General features: G+C 33.7%; 2 pseudogenes; one reads left to right on the top strand and one right to left on the bottom strand.

Moving 5' to 3' along the window:
- Positions 1–625: 625 nt before the first annotated feature.
- On the top strand, positions 626–947 carry LOC118004745 (annotated as a pseudogene).
- A 9,957-nt stretch (positions 948–10,904) lies between these two features.
- LOC118004824 lies at positions 10,905–11,016 on the bottom strand (annotated as a pseudogene).
- Between the last annotated feature and the right edge of the window lie 9,834 nt (positions 11,017–20,850).

The raw sequence follows: 20,850 nt of genomic DNA, 5'->3' as shown, positions 1-20,850 counted from the left end.
AAGAACTGATATCTTGACAATACTAGTATTTTTGTCCATGAACATAAATTATCTCTTCATTTATTTAATTATTCTTTGACTTCATTCATCAGAGGTCCAGATTCACATGACTAAGTTAAGATGATCCACTTAAAAAGAAGTATTACTCCATTTACTAAATTACTACTGTTTTTCATAAGATTATCATATAGGCTCAAAGAATTGAAATTTGAGATTAAAAGTCATGAAAGTCCCTATATATGTTAGGCAGTTCTGTTCTTAGTTTTCTAGACAGGTTATTATCAGTCCTTTTTAGACATACCTAGAATATTCTGACCCCAAATACATTTTATAATACATAATACTATGTGAAGTTATACTTTAGTGTATTCCATGGAATTATGCAATGCCTGCAGTTCTCAGAAGACATTGATATTATAAACATCATGAACAGAACAGTGAAACACTGAAGCAAATATTTTTCTGAAATTTTATTTTTTTTATTTGAAAACTAAAACTTAGAGGAGCTGCCTGTGTGCTGGGCATCCTTTTCCCACATTCACATGTCCCAAGGGTTGGATGGAGGGTTTCTCCTTGCTTGTGCAGTGGCAGAAGAGCAGAGTACAAACTGCAGAGAACTTAAGTCATGGCAAGACAGGCATTTAGGAAGTTTCTTCCTCTCTTTGACCAAGTTGCAGTTGAAAGGAGTACAGGCAAAACTGTAACCAAGGGAGGCATTATGTTTCTAGAAAAATCTCAAGGAAAAGTATTGCAAGCAATAGTAGTAGCTATTGGATCAGGCTCTAAAGGAAAAGATGGAGAGATTCAACCAGTTATCATGAAAGTTGGAGATTAAGTTCTTCTCCCAGAATATGGAGGCACCAAAGTAGTTTTAGACACAGAATTATTTCTCATTTAGAGATGGTGACATTCCTGTAGATTGTGTGATTGAAATAAATTACTATTGAAATGGCATCATGTGAAGCTGCCCATTCCACTTCAGTTTTGAAATTTTTCATTATGTAATAGTTTTCAAGTCTCTCATATAATTAATGATATCCAAACTAATGCTATCCAATGTCTGTAAAATTTAGGTTCAGTGCAGTGATATAAACATTACCAAATAAAAATACATAAATGAGAAAAAAAATTAAAACTTAGAGAAAAGTTGTAAGCACAAGTATGGCAACAAAAACACTTATAAAACATTTGGTCCAGGTTCATATTATCAACATTTTACCACCCACGCTTTGTCATTGTTCTATTTACCTATCTAACCCTTTCTTTCTTTCCCTATCTCTCACCTATCTAATTATCTCTAATTTGCATATATCATTGCCCTATCTTTAAAGACCTCAATGTGTTTTTCATGAGAATAAGGATATAATTATATATAACTAAAATATAATTAATTTCTGACTTCAGTAAATTTATCATTGAGATAAAATACTTATCTAATCTACAGTTTTTATTTCAAACTTGTCAGTCAAACCAGTGTGCTTTATTACATTATTTTCCCCTCCAGTTCGGGATTCTATCTAGAATTGGGTCTTGTATTTAGTTGTCATATTTTTTTAATCTCCTTTAATCTAAATCATTTCCACATTATTTGTCTTTTATGTCATTGACATTCTTGAAGAAGACTTTTTTTTTTAATTTTTGATAAAATAGTTATTTCAGATCAGTTAACATTTTTTTGTAAGTAGATTCCATTTACACATTTCTAGTGAGAATATTATATAGTTGCTGTTATGCTTTCCTCAGGTATCACATCTGGAAGCACACAATTTCCACTTAGTCTTAATTGATGATCCTAATTTTGATCACTTAGTCAAAATTGTTGTCTGATTTCTCCACTGTACATTACTATTTCTGATGTTGCAATTACAAAACAATTTGTGAGTACAGGCATACCTCAGAGATACCGCATGTTTAGTTCCAGACTACCACAATAAAGTGAATATTGCAATAAAGCAAGTCAGATGAATTTTTTGGTTTCCCAGTGCATAAAAAAAAGTATGTTTACACTGTACTATAGTCTACTAAGTGTGCTATAGCCCTATGTCTAAAAAATGTACATACTTTAATTAAAAATACTTTATTACTAAAAAATGTTCACCATCATCTGAGTTTCAGCGAGTTACAGTCTTGTTGCTAATGGAGGGTTGCCTCTGTGTTGATGGCTGTTGACTTGTTAAGGTGGTGGTCGGTGAAGTTTGGGGTGCTGGTGGCAGTTGCTTAAAATAAGACAGCCATGAAGTTTTCCACATCAGTTGATTTTTCCTTTCACGAATGATTTCTCTGTAGCTTGTGATGCTGTTTGATAGTATTTTAGACACAGTAGAAGTTCTTTCAAACTTAGCATAAATTCTCTCAAACCCTGTCATGTCTTTGTCAACCACGTTTACTTACTATTCTAAAAACTTTGTTGTCATTTCAGCAGTCTCTATGGCATCTTCACCAGGAATAGCTTTCAACTGAAAAAAACATTTTCTTTGCTCATCCATAAGAAGCGACTCTTGATCCATTTTAATTTTATCATGAGATTACATGATAGTTTCAGGCTCCACTTCTAATTCTAGTTCTATTATTTTCACCACATCTGCAGTTACTTCCTCCACTGAAGTCTTGAACCTTCAATTTGTAAAAAACACAAAATCTATGAATGGTAAAAAAGTGAAGCAAAATAAAATGAGGTATATCTGTATATACTTTAAAACCATGCCAGTATTTCACTCCTCATCAAAATTTCCCATGAGATTTAGCATCCACTCAAGATTGCCAGAACCAATCTTTAATTGGTGACAATCTTTAAGATGCTGGCAAAATGTTGATTTTACAATTTTAGTACTCTCTCTACATTTCCCGGGTACCACTGACCAATCAGTAGCCTATAAACAAGAAGCTTTCCTTTGGCCTATTAATTTTACTTATTTATATCTTTATGTATACATGTATGTATGTATGTATATATGTATATGTGAATGTATTATTAGGCTGTGGGACCTTTTTCAAGCTCCTATGTCCTTATGACACAAACCTATTATTTTTTTAACCCTTCCTTAAATTCTGGCAAAACAAGATATTCGAGACCATACCTACCCTGCCCAGCCCTGCCAAGCCCTGAAATTAGCAAATTATCCAAGAAACTCTGGGTTCTTTTTAGTGGAGAATGGCACCAGAAACTAACATCTGGGCAGTAGCTATATTTATTGCTATTAAGGTTTCTTTGCTTCTGATCCTTGCAACAGATAGAAGTACAGAATGATTGCTTGTACATACACATATACCCATAACATTCACAAATTCATACACATATAACATACATGCATGCGTACAAATGTAACAATGAGGAGGTCTATATATATCTGTATATATGTATTTTTTTCATTTTGTAATGTAGAATATAAATCTGTGTATTTTATTTAGCACTCATTTTCAAGTTACAATTATGCCAAAACAGTCTGCTTCTAATGAAAGAAACCTTAATATAAACCTAAAAACATGCATATATATTTAGTAGGATCTTCTTCATTTCTAAATAAATTTTATGTCTGATATACATTAACAAAGAATAGCAATATTAGAATTCAGGATATTTTTTTGCATGGAGACTTAATTACAGTACAACACATGCACACAAACCCACAGAGCAATGATGTGTAATAGGTAGTGAGACACACCTAAGCATATTTAAAATGCTTACAAACAGGCCTTTTTTTTTTCTTTTTTTTTTAGGCAACAAAATATTTTCAGTCCTTCTCACCTTCTGACATTCACCTAGCACCATAGATGCAAGGACTTACAGTAAACAGTCTCATACTTAAAATCATAAAGCATATATTGAATAGAATTGTTGAATATATAATATATAACAAATATAATAATATATAATCAATTTACATAGATAACACTAGTTAAAACTGCAACTGAAGAGTCAGTTATTGTCAAGCCAAGGCTGTTTTTCCCTCTAATGAGGCACTAACATGAACAGTTGGGAGTTTCCTGGAGGAATATTATATTCCTCCTATCACACATCCTTGTTAATGAATGAGCTTTAGGTTTAGAAAAAATTCAATTTTATTTACATTTCCTTCTTCCTCAGCCTTCCTCAATTTTATGGAGGGGAGGCTGATGTTAGGGCTTCAGGAAACTGAGTTATAGGTCTCTGGAAGTTAGGCTATTGACAAGAAAGCTTCTTCCTTGTAAATCACTAGGACATTTGTAAACTGAGGGAGACTCCTATCCTGCAGGACTGTAATCTCTATCCATTTGTTAACCATTTGTTCTTCCTTCAGGGCAGCCAGGAGTGCCTGAGGAATGTCACGCATATCCCATGGGGGGAGGGGCGTGTTGCGGGGTGTCAGCTTCTGCTTTGTCCTCAGCTTGCCTTCTGTTCCCTCATCCCCTTGACTTACTGAACTGACGTTTGGGAAGCAGATTGAACTTGGGTTCAGTAACACATCTCAATTATAAATCACAATATCCTACTTGGTTATTCAATGTGTTAGTCTTATTATCTGTATATCTATTTTTAAGGTTAAAAGCAATAAATTCACTTTTGTGAATTAAAAAAATCCACAAAATCAGCTAACTTGAAAAGAATCAATGAACCCAGCTCTAATTGATATAACTATAGGAACTCAAGTTTCTATACAAAAATTCACTGAGTAAAGATCTAATTGACTTTATTCGATGATTCATGAATCAGACAGCATCCCACCTAACAAATGGAAGGATGCTATTGTACAAAGAGGGAGGATTTTATAGACAGAAAGGATTGGGACAGGAAGTTATTAGAAAAAGAAAAGAAAGGATTATTTCAGGCAAGGTCACCTTCCTATAGGGAGAAGGGCTGGGGGGTTTTATCAAGAAATTCCAGACTGATTGGTTTAAAATTCCACCCCTGGGAAAGGCTGAAACTGCAATTAGGTTAGGTATTAAGTGCTGTTAGGGCTTAACATAAGTGACTCTATTTTGGGTCTGTTTCTTTTTAACAGAAGAAATTCAGAATCATCAGAAAGACTAAAAATGTCATCAGTAGGGTTCATATATTTCGAAATGTGTTTTCAGAAGTAGAGAGAAATGCTGCTTTTTATTTACATTCATTTGTAAAATATTAAGTAAAAGTGAATATGTCGCCACTGAATTTTCATTATCATAGATATCATTTTTATCTCACCTTTAAAAAAATTTTTTTTAAGATTTTATTTATTTATTTGACAGAGATAGACACTGCGAGAGAAGGAACACAAGCAGGGGGAGTGGGAGAGGGAGAAGCAGGCTTCCCACTGAGCAGGGAACCGGATGCGGGGCTCCATCCCAGGACCCCGGCCCGGATCATGACCTGAGCTGAAGGCAGACGCTTAAAGACTGAGCCACCCAGGTGCCCCTCACCTTTAAAATGTTTAAAATCTAGTATAAAAGTAAGCTAATATTTGTGCATAGTATCTTTTTATCAAGTACTGAAATAGTATATTATTAAGTATACATTTAGAGAACTATAATTAATCAGTATAAATTCTCAGCACTTTTTGTTTAATTGATAGGAACCTGTGTTCTGTATGTCCCATGTCAGAAAATACCAGTTTGTTTGTTTTTATAGTTTAACTGTGAAACAATATTTTACATCAATATCTGATCTGTAATTTTTATCAAAATCTTAGTGGAAATTTTTCCTGATATTTTTAACATAAAACATGCATTGCATTATTTAAAACTGACCATATGCATCACAAATTTACTTGATATTTGAATTTCCCCCCATCAAGAAAGGTAGGCAAAACCACAAAGAGCTTTTCTCATTTTAAGTGTATGTGGTTAATGTCCGATAGCTGATACAAAGGACATCCTTGATTTTGGAGTCAGACCATTGTTTGGGGATCTCTGTCTTGTTCCCTATTAACCAATGACCAATATCAAGGCAATAAATTTTGAGGATCCCAAATTCTTCTGTAAGTAAAATAGGCAATGAACTGACTGCCTTCCCAATCATATATGGTTTGTTGTAAGGATCAATGAAAATAATATGCATAGAAGAACTTTAGAACTTATAAATCACTCCTTAAATACATGCAGTTATTCTTATTATGAAGTACATAATTCTGAATGATTTATTGCTGGTTTTGTATCATGGTGCATTAATATGGAGGTAGAACTAATACAGCAAATATCAAATGACAAGCATTTTGAAAAGGTAGGAAATGTGTAAAAGGATATCAATTTAGAATGGAACCAGCAGATATGAAATGGACAATCTCATGCATGTACCCTCCAAAGCACAGAACTTATGAACTGAGAGACTGATTTCCTGTAAATGCCTGATTTACAGAAGACTAACATTTATCTTCTAATCAGTGAATATCTGCAAGAATCTCTTCCCATCCTCAAGCTAATGAACTGCCTGCTTAGAACCTGGCTGGACTCTCTTCTCCGCCTTTTGTACTTCTTGCCCATAAATACAGTTTACCGCAAACCTTTAAACGACTAACCTGTAATTGGCTACAGTTTGCATGTCCCAAATTACAGTTCCTCTCCTATTCCCAAATAAACTCAATTTCTGGTAATTTGTGCTTGCCTCAGTTTACTTTCTTTATTTAGATTAACACATGTAAATAGTTAATCACTTCTATATATATGTATATATATAGTCATTAACTGTGATGATTTGAGAAATCGGTCATTACTACTAAAGAGAAAACAATGATTGCTATGGCTATGCTGTCTTTTTTGAATAATTCTCTAATGATACTGATACTAAACTATAGGTTTATTTATTTAGCTATAGGTTAAATAGTGTTAAGAATGCTATATTTGATATCAGAATTGTTATGCAGTTTGGTTTGCTATTTTTGTATTACATATTGGCCAAAGAATTGTTAACAGAAATGAAATATCTAACTGTAAGCAATTATAATTCAGCTGGTTATATATATTGGTCAATTTATGTTGAATCTGTTGATAAAGCAGAACCTGTTATTTTAAATGACTAATATAGGGCATAGGCAATTTTGGCACTCAATAAGGGGAATTCAGTAAAGTAAACTTGCCATTTGGATAGAGATAGATGGAACAGCACAGAGTTTATATTTTAATTACTTCAATATCTCACTGACATTAAAATGTTCCTGTTGGCAGAGGATGGGGTTTTACAATGCACTTGTAGAAAGTAACATACCAGTTGCAGATCCAGTATTTATTTGAATTGAATGCGGTTTACAGGAATGAATGCTGTGGTACTTTTCAATGAAGAAATAAGTATTTGGGGGGGGGGGGTTTGCTTTTAAAAAAAAAAATTTTATTGTCATGTATGGTGATTAACATAACAATAAAAATTTTAAAAAAAGAAATAAAATCATAATTTCTTAATCATTTCCCATCTGATAGGTAATCTGCTGGACTCTTGCCAAAACTGACCTGTTGACAAAGGGAATACTTCTTTAGAAATTTATTATTTGAATAGAAAGTAAGATTGGGCAACACACATTTCCTTGGAGAAAGTTTGCTGATGACAGAGGATTGACAAAGTGCCTCTTTCACATTTTCACCAAACACCTTCTGCTTATACCTTCTGACCACTTGTTGTACTGTTTTCTTTAAGCATTTAACTAAGTCTTTTATTGTTTAATTGTGAAATAATTTGACAATGATGTCTGAGTTGTAATTTGCCAGATATGTGAAAATGTCAATGAAAACTTTTATTAAATAAAATTTTTAGCATAGAAAATTCTGTTATTAAAAATTGATACTATGTATCATGAATTTATTATGTAAGTTTTATGATAAAATTAGGGAGAAAAACAAAAACCTAATTTTTAAAAATGGGCAAACAATATGTACAGTCTAAAGATACATGCTGGCAGTTCAAAGAAAATGAAATATGAAAAGATAATGTCACACATAGTAAGACAAACAAAAGCTACTAAAACAGCATTTTATATACATTTATATATATACATATATATGTAAAGATACATATGTCTATTTAATATATATATGAAGGTATATATGAAACTATATGGTATGGTATGAAGTATGGGCCAAAATTTATTTCTTTTTCTTTTCTTTTTTTTTTTTGGATATGGTATCCAATTGTCCTAGCAGCAGCAACAACTATCTTTTTTTTTTTTTTAAGATTTTATTTATTTATTTGACAGAGAGAGAGACAGCGAGAGAGAGAACACAAGCAGAGGGAGTGGTAGAGGGAGAAGCAGGCTTCCCACGGAGCAGGGAGCCCAATGCGGGGCTCAATCCCAGGACCCTGGGATCATGACCTGAGCCGAAGGCAGACGCTTAATGACTGAGCCACCCAGGCACCCCAACAACTATCTTTTATTCATTTAATTATCTTGTCAAGTTAATAGAAAATCCATTTCTAATACATTCATACATATACATATATCCAAGTGTATATATGTGCATATACATATATATATATATATATATATATATATATATATTTACACATACATATAATATATATTGCTCTTAGACCTTTGGTCTCAAGATAGGATTTTGCTGTTTTTCTATAATTTTGCCTACTTTAGGGTAGGAGTGATACTCTTTCCAGCTTTCTACACCAAGTCTCAATATTCCCAACTCTTTCGGGAGTGAAAGAATTTCTTTGTTCTTCTAGTTTATCTATTTGCTCTTCCACTTCGTGCAATCTAGTTACGGAAGATTTTACTTAAATTTTTTATTTTTATTTTAAAGAATGTAGCTTCCTTTTTGTAATATAGATGCAATAACATTCCTTTTTGTTTGTACATGTTTAAAGTTTTGTTTTACTAATTTTTGTTCTTGTTTTACATTATTTCATGTAGGTATTACTCCTTAAATATCTGATTTTCTTTTTCTTTTTTTTTAAGCAGTTTTGTTTTGGAGTTAAGATACGCTGCATAAGCATATAAACTGTGAGCAGAAGAATCAGAGATTTATACTTGAATTGTAGCCCTTCGTATTCTAAACATGGTCTATAAACCATCATTAGCATCCTCTCAGAACTTTATAGAAATGCAGAATCTCAAGCTCTATTCCAGACCTACCAAATTAGAATGTGCATTTTAAACAAATTCCCCAGTGACGCATATGCAGGTTATAGGCGAGAAGCACTAGCTTGTTCTATTTTCAGTAACAATGGAAAACCCACGAGATGGGAAATTTCCAAACTCTTCTTCTAGGTTTGCTTCCTAATCTCGTCTTTTTCACTGATTCGGACGCTGAAGTAGTGATTCCAGTTTAAAGTCACTGAATTTTGGGACGCCTGGGTGGCTCAGTTGGTTAAGCGACTGCCTTCGGCTCAGGTCATGATCCTGGAGTCCCAGGATCGAGTCCTGCATCGGGCTCCCTGCTCAGCAGGGAGTCTGCTTCTCCCTCTGACCCTCCCCCCTCTCATGCTCTCTCTCTATCTTATTCTCTCTCAAATAAATAAATAAAATCTTTAAATAAATAAATAAAGTCACTGAATTTCATACCTCTAAGAAGTGCTGTTTGTACTGTAATCTTGGAGTTGTGCTTCACAGAGTGCTCACAGAGAAATGCCTTATAAAGTTGTGAAATGGGGAAGCACTGAGCTATTCTGCATTGTCTTTGCTATAATTACTGAGGAACTGACCACCATGATTGCTCTTGCTATGATATCCTGACTAATCTGATTATTTCCTCCTTGGCATTTTGTTCCTGTATTCTTCCAGCTCCAAATGCAGCTTACCTTTGGAGTTTGCCACCCACATTTTAAGTGTGCTCTTTTGGACATCTTGTGTTATAATCTCCCTCTTGAGCATGACTATTCCTTTTTTTTTTTTTTTTTTAAGATTTTATTTGAGAGAGAGCATGAGTGGGGGGTCGAGGGTAGGGGCAGAGGGAGAGGGAGATGAAGACTCCCCGCTGAGCAGGGAGCCTGATGTGGGGCTTGATCCCAGGACCTTGAAGTCTGATCTCTGCAGAAGGCAGACAGCTGCTTGACTGAGCCACCCAGGCACCCTGAGCATGACTGCTTCTGCTCTTTGGTGATTTCTATTAGTTTCACAAGCTCTCTAAGAATGTTTCTTCTTTTACAAAATAAGTATGGATTTTGTTGTATGTCTTTAATATATATTAAATGTATTTTCTTATTTTGGTTCAAGGGAGTTAGAGTGTAGCATGTCCACTTTCAGTAATTTTGAAATCAAATGCAGAGCTGCATCTTTTCCTTAAAACTTTTCAAACAGGTCATGCTGAATGATTTCTTAACTTTGTTATGGTACAGGAGAAGCATTTGTTTAACTTTCATGATGATTTTATTTCTACTCTATCATAATTTTATGCCTATTTTTTCCCCCATCCTTGTTCTTGTTATACATGTTTTCTTTTTCTTCTCTTCCTCCTCCTGCCTCCTTTTTTTTTTTTTTTTTAAATATTTTTTTCAGTATTTATGGATGAATCAAGCAATGCTGGTTGCTTTGTGATTATTGTTAATCCATTCCAGGCATTTGCTTCTAGCTTTAACTCCTCTACATAAGTTATCACCATGTAAGCAGTTAGAACTGTGGCAGTTATCTCACTGTCCCCAAACTGAGAAAGCATGCTGATCTCTTTGTTTCCATCATTAGTCACTATTAGATGTGTAGAACACATTTTTCAACATTTGTACATTTGTGATTTGTGACTTGGCTCTTTTCTTGTTTTAATGAAAATTGATATTTCTTTTTTATTTTTTTTTCTTTTGATAATTTTCTGTATTTTCAGTGAGTTACAAAAGAGGGGAGGAATATAAAATTGCCTTTTTCTTTTAAAGAAAAGCCTCCATCAATATCTTTTGAATGATCACATAAATGAATATATGATTACTAATGAAGGTAGAACAATCATCTTTATTGTCAAAATGGCCAGTAGGGTAAAGAAACCAGTATCTTTTTTGTGGGTTTACTTCTCAAATGCTTTGACTGCTTAGCATTAAAATTTTAAAATATATTTTTAATTTTAAGGAAAAGTTTCAATTAGCAATAATCGCGCCTTGGATAAACCTCATTGGCTACGATACTGCCACTGCGCAAAGCTAATTTTAAGGAAAGGTATTAAGTTGTTTAACATGCGTGATAGTAAAAATAAATGTAAAATTCAACTTGCCGTAGTAACTGTAAATTTATTATAGAAATCACCATTGTTTATTTTGTACTATTGAAACAATAACAGTTTAGAAGACTCATCACATTTGAAAACATGTGAATATAAAGTGTATAGAAAATGAAGTGTTCTTTCCAAATAATAACATAATAGAATAAAAAAAAATGGAGATGTTTTTATTCTCAAAAATTGAGGATTCTCAGTCTGATAGTTTAAATAAGTTAACAAGATAAAATACTATCTCTTACCTAAACATTGTGTCTCTGATTGCAGCTTTTCAAAGTATTGATTTTCCTGATGTGAAGTTTGTCAGTTTTACTCTCTTTGAATCACCATATTTTACTTATGCAGTATCACAGGCAAAATACAATAAATACATAAAATGATCAATAAGGAGCAAGCCAATTTAAATTTAAAATATTTGATTTGGTTTGAACTATCAGGCTGTGCTGTTTTCGTATTGTCAAAGGTGTTAGAACACTGAAACATTGCTGGGCAATTTATCATAAATGAATATATAGAATTTCTGAAGGACAGTTTGCCTTTTTACATCAAAACACACCAAAATGTGTAAATCTTTTGGCTCAGAAATTTTTCTTCCAGGAGTTTAATCATACAGAAATAATTATAGACATATACAAAGATTTGCCTATAAAGATGTTTTTTATTACAGCATTGTTTGGACTAGTGTTCAATTAGAAACCAAGAAAAAGACAACAGTCATTTGGTCAACAATTATAAAACAAACATGGGATGGAAATCTCCCAAACATTATAAGTAACTGTAGAAATGAAATATAATAAAACATATTAATAGATTATAAAATATTTTACATAAGTAAAATTTAGAGTAAAATTATATATTTTAGAGTAAAATTATGATACAGATATAAATTAAGGATATTAATTGAGTATATAATATGTACCAGAAACTGTGTCAGTGATAGGGGGTACAGAATACAAAATAATACAATAAAATTAAAAATTAAAAATAGTATATGCTTCCATCTCACATATTTCTAGTTTTATTAAGAAGACAACTATTAATGAACTATATAAGATATTATAAATGGAGACGTTATTTTTACTGAACTGAATGAAATGGTCCCCTTCTTATAATAATAGAAATTTTAGCTGGGACCAACTGAAATCCCTATTTTTCAGCCACACATAGCCACAAGAAGAGTAATATGACATGTTCAAACTGAATGATTTGTGCATAGTCTGTGTCATATCCTTAAGGGTGATGGGCATGCTTTCATTTCTCCTTTTTTTTCTCATCCATCTAACTAACATTGGAACATGGTAAGATGGCCTCTCTAGTACCATGCAGATGGGAGTAATTGACTAGGTATTGCAGAAAACAGGGTAAAAGGGTTTGGCTTGACCCTGTGGTTTAAATACCCAGCCTTTAACTACTTATATCTGATATGTGAGAAAGAACAAATTTTTATCTTGTTGAGGTCTTGTTTTTTTGGGTTCTGTCGAGCAGTCAAACATCCATGCTAATAAATATAGCATGCAGATTATCTGTTGCTCAATAAAGCATTGTCTAGTTGTAGCACTGACTGAAAGGATAATCTGTCAGACATCAAAGGAAGTGAGAATGGTTAGCTAATGTATAAGGTAGGAAACAGAACATACAGGGTGCTTTAGTTTTGTTTGGGTGGTAAGATAATCAAAACCAACCTAGATGATCATTTTGTTTTCCATCTTTGAGGATATCAGCACAGAATTAAAACCCAAGAAATAAATAAAAACCATCCCAGAATCCCATCTATGAGAGTCTGATTTGGGGATTATTCCCATTACCAAGTATAGAATTGCATTGACACTTGCATTGAGTCAGGAAAACAGACATCATTTCTTTTGTTTCATTTTGAAATAATTTATTTATACAAAAAGTAATGATAGTATAAAGAACTCCTATATATCGTTTACCCAGCTTCTTCTAATGTCAGTATCTGTTTAATCCTGGCACAGTGATCAAAACTAAGAAATTAATATTGGTACACAACACTATTAGTTAAACTACACACTATATTCAGATTTAATCAGCCTGCCCTCCCCCATAATACCCAAAGGTATTATACCTTTTTTGTTTTTTTTTTAAACCCACTATTTAAATCAGACAGGTCTTTTTTTTTTTTTTTTTTTTTTTTAAGATTTTATTTATTTGACAGAGAGAGAGGGAACACAAGCGGGGGAAGCGGGACAGGGAGAAGCAGGCCTCCCACGGAGCAGGGAGCCCAGTGCAGGGCTCAATCCCAGCACCCTGGGATCATGACCTGGGCCGAAGGCAGACGCTTAACAACTGAGCCACCCAGGCGCCCCTATACCTTTGTTGTTGTTGTTGTTCCTCTTTCACGACCTTCTATACAGGAAACCATATTACATTTATAAGAGATAAACCCTTAATCTCAAGCTTTTAACATTTTTCAGTCTTTCCTTGTTTTTATGACCTTGAAACTTTTGAAGAAGGCTGATCAGTTATTACGTAGACTGTCCCACAGTTTGGGTTTGCCTGATTTTTCCCCTGACTAGATTGGGGTCATGATTTTCGAATACCACAGAGGTGAAGTACCTTCATATCAGAGACATATATTAACACAGTCTGATGATGTTAACCTTGATTATTTGGTTAAGGTGATGTCTCCTGGGTTTCTCCACTGTAAAATCACTTTTTTTTTTCCTTTTCCATACTCTATTTAAATGAATAATGAAGGGAGTCATTAAGTTCAATTGTCAGTCAAGGGGAGGGGAGTTAAATTCCACTTACTGCAAGAAGAATACCAAAGAGTTTGTAAATATATGTTAAAACAGTTACAGGAATTAATAAATATATTGGGGAGGAGATAAATTTGAAACTATGAAAAAATCCTGCTCTTTATTAAAGTTTTATCTTAATTTAGCATTCATCTGTAAATCTTGTATACAATAATTATTACAGTGGATTTCTGAAGATCACTTTCTATGTCCTTCTTTCTTTATACATTTATTGCTTGAAGTTCTTCTGTAGGAAAGTTTTATTCTTTCCCTCCATTGGCTCATTTATTCAATAATTTATTCATATGAATACAATTTCATGAATATTTTTGCTCAAATGTTTCAGTTTTGATCATTTGGAACTCTTTCAGGCTAACTCCTTTGCTCTTTTGGCATTCCCTGTTATTCATTTATTTGCTTGTCTAATTTATTTAGTCCTTATTTTGTTTTTAAGATTTTTATTTATTTATTTGACAGAGAGATAGCAAGAGAGGGAACACAAGCAGGGAGAGTGGGAGAGGGAGAAGCAGGCTTCCCACTGAGCAGGGAGCCTAATGTGGGGCTCGATCCCAGGAACCTGGGATCATGACCTGAGCTGAAGGCAGACGCTTAACGACTGAGCCACCCAGGTGCCCCATAGTCCTTATTTTTTGATAAGCTTCAGGCTTATTTAGTTTTTTTCCTTGCCCCAGTCCTAGATTCAGTCATTTCTTCTTGAAACCCTGTTTATTAAAATTCATTAAAAAAATATATATATTGGTCTGCCTGGGTGGTTCAGTTGGTTAAGCTTCTGCCTTTGGCTCAGGTCATGATCCCAGGATCCTGGGATGGAGCCCACATAGGGCTTTTTGCTCAGCAGGGGAGCCTGCTTCTCCCTCTGCCTGCCACTAGCCCTGCTTGTGCTCTCTCTCTCTCTCTGACAAATAAATAAAATCTTTAAAAAAAATTTCTTTCTAGAGATTGTGTAGATTTATGTTTAAATTTAAGTCTGTGATAAATTTTGAGTTAAATTTTGTATAGTATGTGTATATGGGATACGTGTTGAATTTTGCTTTGTTTTTTGATTTTTGTGGGATTTTTGTGTTTTTAATATCTATCTATTTATTTTTGGCTACTTGCCTTTTTTAGGCCAAGGATATTTCCTTTCATTCTTAAAACAGGAGTTTTACAATACTTTTCTTACATCAATTGAGAACATTATATTTATATTCTATTAAAAAGGTGAACTGTATTGATTTCCCGATGTTAAATCAGTCTTGCATTCCTGGGATGAAACCGACTTGGTTGTAATATATTATTCAGTTTATATTATCCTGCATTTGAGTCATTAATATTTTCTTAAATCTTTATTGTTGAAGTTATCTGTGTTCATTTGTTTAACTTATACAGATCTCTTGGGATTATCTTTTCTTTCTTAAATGTGCTTTAGGCAGTCTGTGTATTTCAAGTATTGATATATTTCATCCAGGTTCTCAAATTTATAAGCATAAAATTATTTATTCTAGTTCCTTATCATGTTTTTAATTGGGCTCAGCAGCACTGCCTTTTTTTTCACATCTGGTACTGTGAAATATGTATTTGGTGGTAATGGTGGTGGTGTTTATATGGTTGATTAGCTTAGCTGGAGTACCATTTTTTTTTAAGAGTACCAATTTTATTCATCTTCCCCAAGAACCAGCTCTGATTTCATTATTATTTTCTGTTTCCTTTTGTCGTCAATTTTATTGATTTCTACTTTGTTCCCTTTGCATTATATTTGTTCTTCTTTTTCTAGTCTCTTAAGGGAGAAGTTTTGCTTAGTAATTGGAAATCTTTCTTATTTTCTAATATAAGCACTTAATTTTGTAAATCACCCTCTAAGCACTAATCTAGTTTTATACCACACATTTTAATATTTTTGTTTGTTTGGGTTTGTTTTTGGTTTTGTTTGGGGGGAGTTGTTTTTTTGTTTTGTTTTTTTGGTGGTGGTGATCCCTAGAGATAATCTGACTCTTCCAGCAATCCTAGCTATATTGAACCATTGATTTTCTGAGAAGCTTGTTGGCATGCTGGTGGGAGCGTAGGAGTGGAAACATTTCCCTGAGGTACTGATAAAACCTCAGTCTTCCGTAGGCTTTCTGACCTTGTGTCTTGAGAATGTGGCCTTCAAAGCTGCTTCTGGTTCTCTATCAGATGTAACCATTTATTCATACCCTTACCCTTTGGGTAGAGTTTTTATTTTTCCTGTTTCTCTTCACAGATATAGCGAGTTTCCTCCAGTACTCTTGAGTATAATTTTCTTGCCTATTTCTCCACAGATTAAGGCCTTGTTTATCTGTTTTCTTTTTGTTTTTTGTAGTGTGGTGGCAAGGAGTAGAGAGTGACCAAGAGAGCCTAAAGTTCCCCACAAAGCAGTTACAATTCAGGCAGGCTAAATCCTGATGTTAGACCCTGGACCTCCTTTTTTGAGCATTTCCTTTAGAAAATTTTCAATTGTAAATTTTTTCTCTGCCCCTTTGAGATGTAAATCCTCTCCCATCCTCTTGCCAGTTTTACAGTCCAAGAATATCTTTTTCAAGAAACTGGAAGCATTTCTTTGAAATGTAATCAATCATCAAGGAAGGTAATACCCTTCTTTCTCAGTTTCTGTGGGAAGTGGGAGCCTAGCTTTGCTAAGCACTAATGAACAAGCACAGATGACCTAATTATGTTGATCAACATCCCCCCTTCACACACACACAGAAGTCCTCCAGAATTTTTCCTATAGCTCACTCCAGGATTTAATCCCTCCCACTTTCTGCCCTACCCCTCTTCCCCTAGTGTTGATTTCAGTCTCTCTCCTCTGTTACAATATTCTTGACCCCTGTTGCAATAACCCTAAATAAAGTCTTCCTTGTGGTTTTTAATGTCTCATTAAAATTTTTCTTTGACAACAGGGGACATGGCTTTGGTGGACTTTAGGTAGTGGCAACTATTTTTCTGTAGCTAGCACTGTGTCCTAGGGAAAATTTTTCCAGGATTCCATCACCATCCCTGTGAGTACAATGAGAGGTTCCTGTAGGAAAATTCTGTAAGAGGGTGTGAATACAGCCCCCAGAGACTTCTTACTCTTACATTGATCCGTGCTCACTGTTTAGCAATTTTTAATCATTTTTGCCTGAATCTTATCAATGTATTTGGCGTTCAGTGACCTCTGTTCTAGGTCATCCCATGCTCTAATCCTGTTTATCCTTGTAGGTACCTACACTCTCCAGAGTTCAACTTAGTTTGCTTTACAACTTCAGTTCTCTCTTGTGTTCAAAGTAGTCATTATTTCTCAGCTTGTTCAGGTATCATCTTGTAATAAGGGTGCAAGGAACTCTCCTTCAGTTCTCTACAAATCTTATCAGAAACTGGAAATTTTTAACAGATAGAAAATAACATGATGATTTGAAAAATTGAAAAATGAAACCCTGAAAAGCTCCAGAAAATAGCTACCACATCTAAAGCTGGGGGGGGGGGGAACAGAAGGAAGAGGTTAGAACCTAGAGTCTTGTGTCTTGATCCCACAGATACAGGGCTCAGCTTTATGGGTGGAAGGTACTGCCAGGCAAGTGCTGTTGTCTGAGGATCTCAGAAGTGATGGTGAGGAGCCTGGACTTAGAGTTTTTTGGTTGAGGCCCCAGCTGGCTAGTGCTAACAGGAAATTGAAAACAACGGCTGCCATTTTAACTACCTATCCCTAGAGAGTGAGCACTGTTGCTAGAGTGATGCTGAGAAGAGCAGTGAGCAAATTAGATATATTATGATGACTCAAAGGTCTTCAGACTTTCAGTCTTTCTCTGTAGTGCTTGCTCTTAGTTAAATGTAGCAGTAATACAGCTAAAAAATAAAACAAAGTGTAATCCCAGCCCCAGCACCATGAGTATTGAAAGATGGGTGTGAGACAGAGGAATAGCTCAGTAATCAGCATAAAAATGTCTTAATGTTGTTTTCAAAAGAAGATAGATACTATTCCATGCTATATATATTTTATATATATATATATATATATATATATATAAAACATGGTTGTATGTTTTATATACATATAAAATCTACAAATTAAAATATTTTGCCTTGTTATATGACACTTTTTTAAAAAGATTTTATTTATGTATTTGACAGAGAGAGAGCACACAAGCAGGGGGAGCAGCAGAGGGAGAGGGAGAAGCAGGCTCCCCGCTGAGCAGGGAGCCCAATGCCAGGGTTCTTGATCCCAGGATCCTGGAATCATGACCTGAGTGGAAAGCAGCCACTTAACCAACTGAGCCACTCAGGCATCCCTATATGACACTTTTTTGACAGCAAGAATTTTACAGAGACATACACACAGAAAAAGAGAAATTACTGTGGTCCTTTTTTAAATTCTTTTTGGTTTTTGTTATTCTTACTAGCTAATTTTGTTTCATTGTTTGTACACCTTGATAGAGGAAATACCTTAATGCTAGAATCTAAAAAACTAAAATTTTAAGGCTGTTCAAATGACCGATCACTTCAACAGATGCATTCTCTAAGGGCAGGATTCTCCATGGCATAGTAAAGACAGTTTTGGAAAGCATATCATTAGAACTGTAATACCATATTCTCAGTACATCATGTCACATTATGGGGTGCATTATCCTTCTGCTGTGTGAATTTTATTCCCGTTACCACAAAGAGAAAATAGAAAATTAAACTTTAAGAGTTTGCTTTGTTTTAGGGCTTATAAATTATCATTGCTAATGAATTTTTATCAATATTACATGGAGAGAAAATACAGAAATTTTATGTATCTATTGCTTTTCAATTTTTCTACATCCAGTGAATTTCAAATTACTCTTTCTAGAGCCATTTTATTTTGGTTTTCTTTTTCCCTTAAGAATAGTTTGTTCTTATAACAAATCATTTAAATGTTACTATATGAAAAGTTACTATATGAAAAGCTTTCCCAAAATGTGTATTGTGAAATTGTATATATAATGGTACTAAATGTTTGTTTGTTTTTTTTTTAAAGGGGGTGGGGGAGCAATATACACTCACACAGGAAATACAGTGTTCTTGAGTTGCATGCTTTGCTTCAGTAGCTGTCTTTTGTTCAGAACTTCAGCATACTTGCAGATCATTTACCATATGTTTGGTATACAAAACTAGCCCAGGCTATCTTTAAGCTACACCCATGACTGGGTAAGTAATCAGATTGCTAAAAATGGACATAAAGGAGATACACACGAAGGATTTTTATCAAAAGTTGTTGTTCCACACATCACAACTAGAAATCTAATCGTGCTTGTATTCGTGCATCCATTTATCACACTTCAAAATTTACCATCTGTGTGAATTCTTATGTTTTTAATGTAGAAGTAAACCTTCACAGTAGATGTGTATATAAGCAGGGACTTACAATTCAAAAACGAAAATAAAATCAAAGCAAAATATCATTGAACATTTTGTTTTGGTGGTGGTGGGTGATAATCCTATTTAACTTTTAAATTTATAACCTTGGTTAATTTATTTAAGTTTTGTGACCCAGCTTCAGTGACCCAACTTCAAATACCTTAAAAAAAATGGCAAAGTGGAAAAAGTAAAACAATATTTATTTTACAGAAAATGGAGAATTTATCTGTAAACCATTTGAGACCTTTTTGTATTTACTTTTGGAATTAGGGAGAATTTAAGAAACCATATCTGTTTTACTATATGTGTCAGTATACATGAATGATAAATCACAGTTCATAGTTTGAGGAATCTCAAAGGATGTGTGTAAGCGTGCTTGTATATGAGTAACAATTAATGTTATTCCCTATAAGAGCCATGTTCACTGATACATTCCTTCAAGAGATTGTCTTCTCAAAAATACAGCTTATACATGCATTTAATTTTTAAGTAAAGAAAATGGTAAGTGTACATATGGAATAGTGCTAAAATCACCTTAAAAATATATATGATAAAATGTGCAATGAAAATATATATTTCAAATGAAAATAATAAGTGATCAAAACTATTTTCAAAGATATTAGAAATCCATAATTTATTATTTTAAAATTGCTTTCCAGTTTTTGCTTTTTATCTTAAGAGTTATTATTCTAAGTTGTTGAATACCTTATAAGCACTCAATGCATGCTTATTGAGATGAAACAAACTTAAAAATTGGATATTTTTACTCAAAAACAATAATAAATAATACAACAATAAATGATGTATCACAGACAGAATTTCAAAATAGTAAAACAGTATTTTTTAAAAAGCGGTAATTTTATTTTGGGCAAAATGACTTCAAACCCTCGGTTGAAATATTCTCGTTGAGAGTGGATTAACAGAGAAGTTTATGCCAAAATTGTGTGATTGAGTGAGGGAGGAAGGAGAACCAACATCTGCTGAACCTTTAGGAAAACTTCATTGAGATAAAGTTATATAAACTTACCATTTTCTGTGTTTTCATAAGTGAAGTTATAAAAAACATTCATTGAGGTTTTTTTTTCTTGCTGCAAAATGTTAGCAATAAGAGAATTAGAGATGATCCCTGCCTAATATACTCAAGAAATTACTGAGAAAGTGACTATGACACACTTATATTATTATTTGATAATAGTTGTCATTAAGTACTTGGTAATCATTTCATAATTATGGTTAGTCATACATAATGTTATAATGGAGCATATCTGAACAAAATGACCAATGAATTTTTCTCATATGGCATTTAAATAATTGGTACATGAATATGGATTTTTGATAATTATTGAAAATAGTGACAGTATGCAATATATAGTTGATTTTTGTTTTCATTTGTACTTTGACTACAATCCTCAAATTTAGTCCATTGGTTAGAACCAAAATTCCTCACTTACCTTAGTTTTCCTTTGGGGCACAGGATATTCTCTACTTATGCCCCAAGTGCATGTAGTATTAGAGATCCTGTATCTCAACCAATATTCACCTGACTCCTACACAGTAAGTGAAAATTTGTACCTTGTGTTGCTGATCTATGAAACTAATTAGATATAATAATATTTGCAATTGTCTTATC

This window comes from Mirounga leonina, unplaced genomic scaffold (genome assembly GCF_011800145.1).
Source record: "Mirounga leonina isolate KUSES-001 unplaced genomic scaffold, KU_Mleo_1.0 Mir_93, whole genome shotgun sequence".
In the NCBI taxonomy this organism is placed as follows: Eukaryota; Metazoa; Chordata; class Mammalia; order Carnivora; family Phocidae; genus Mirounga; species Mirounga leonina.
The sequence above is the reverse complement of the archived record's forward strand: the minus strand, read 5'-3'. Positions and strand labels throughout refer to the sequence as shown.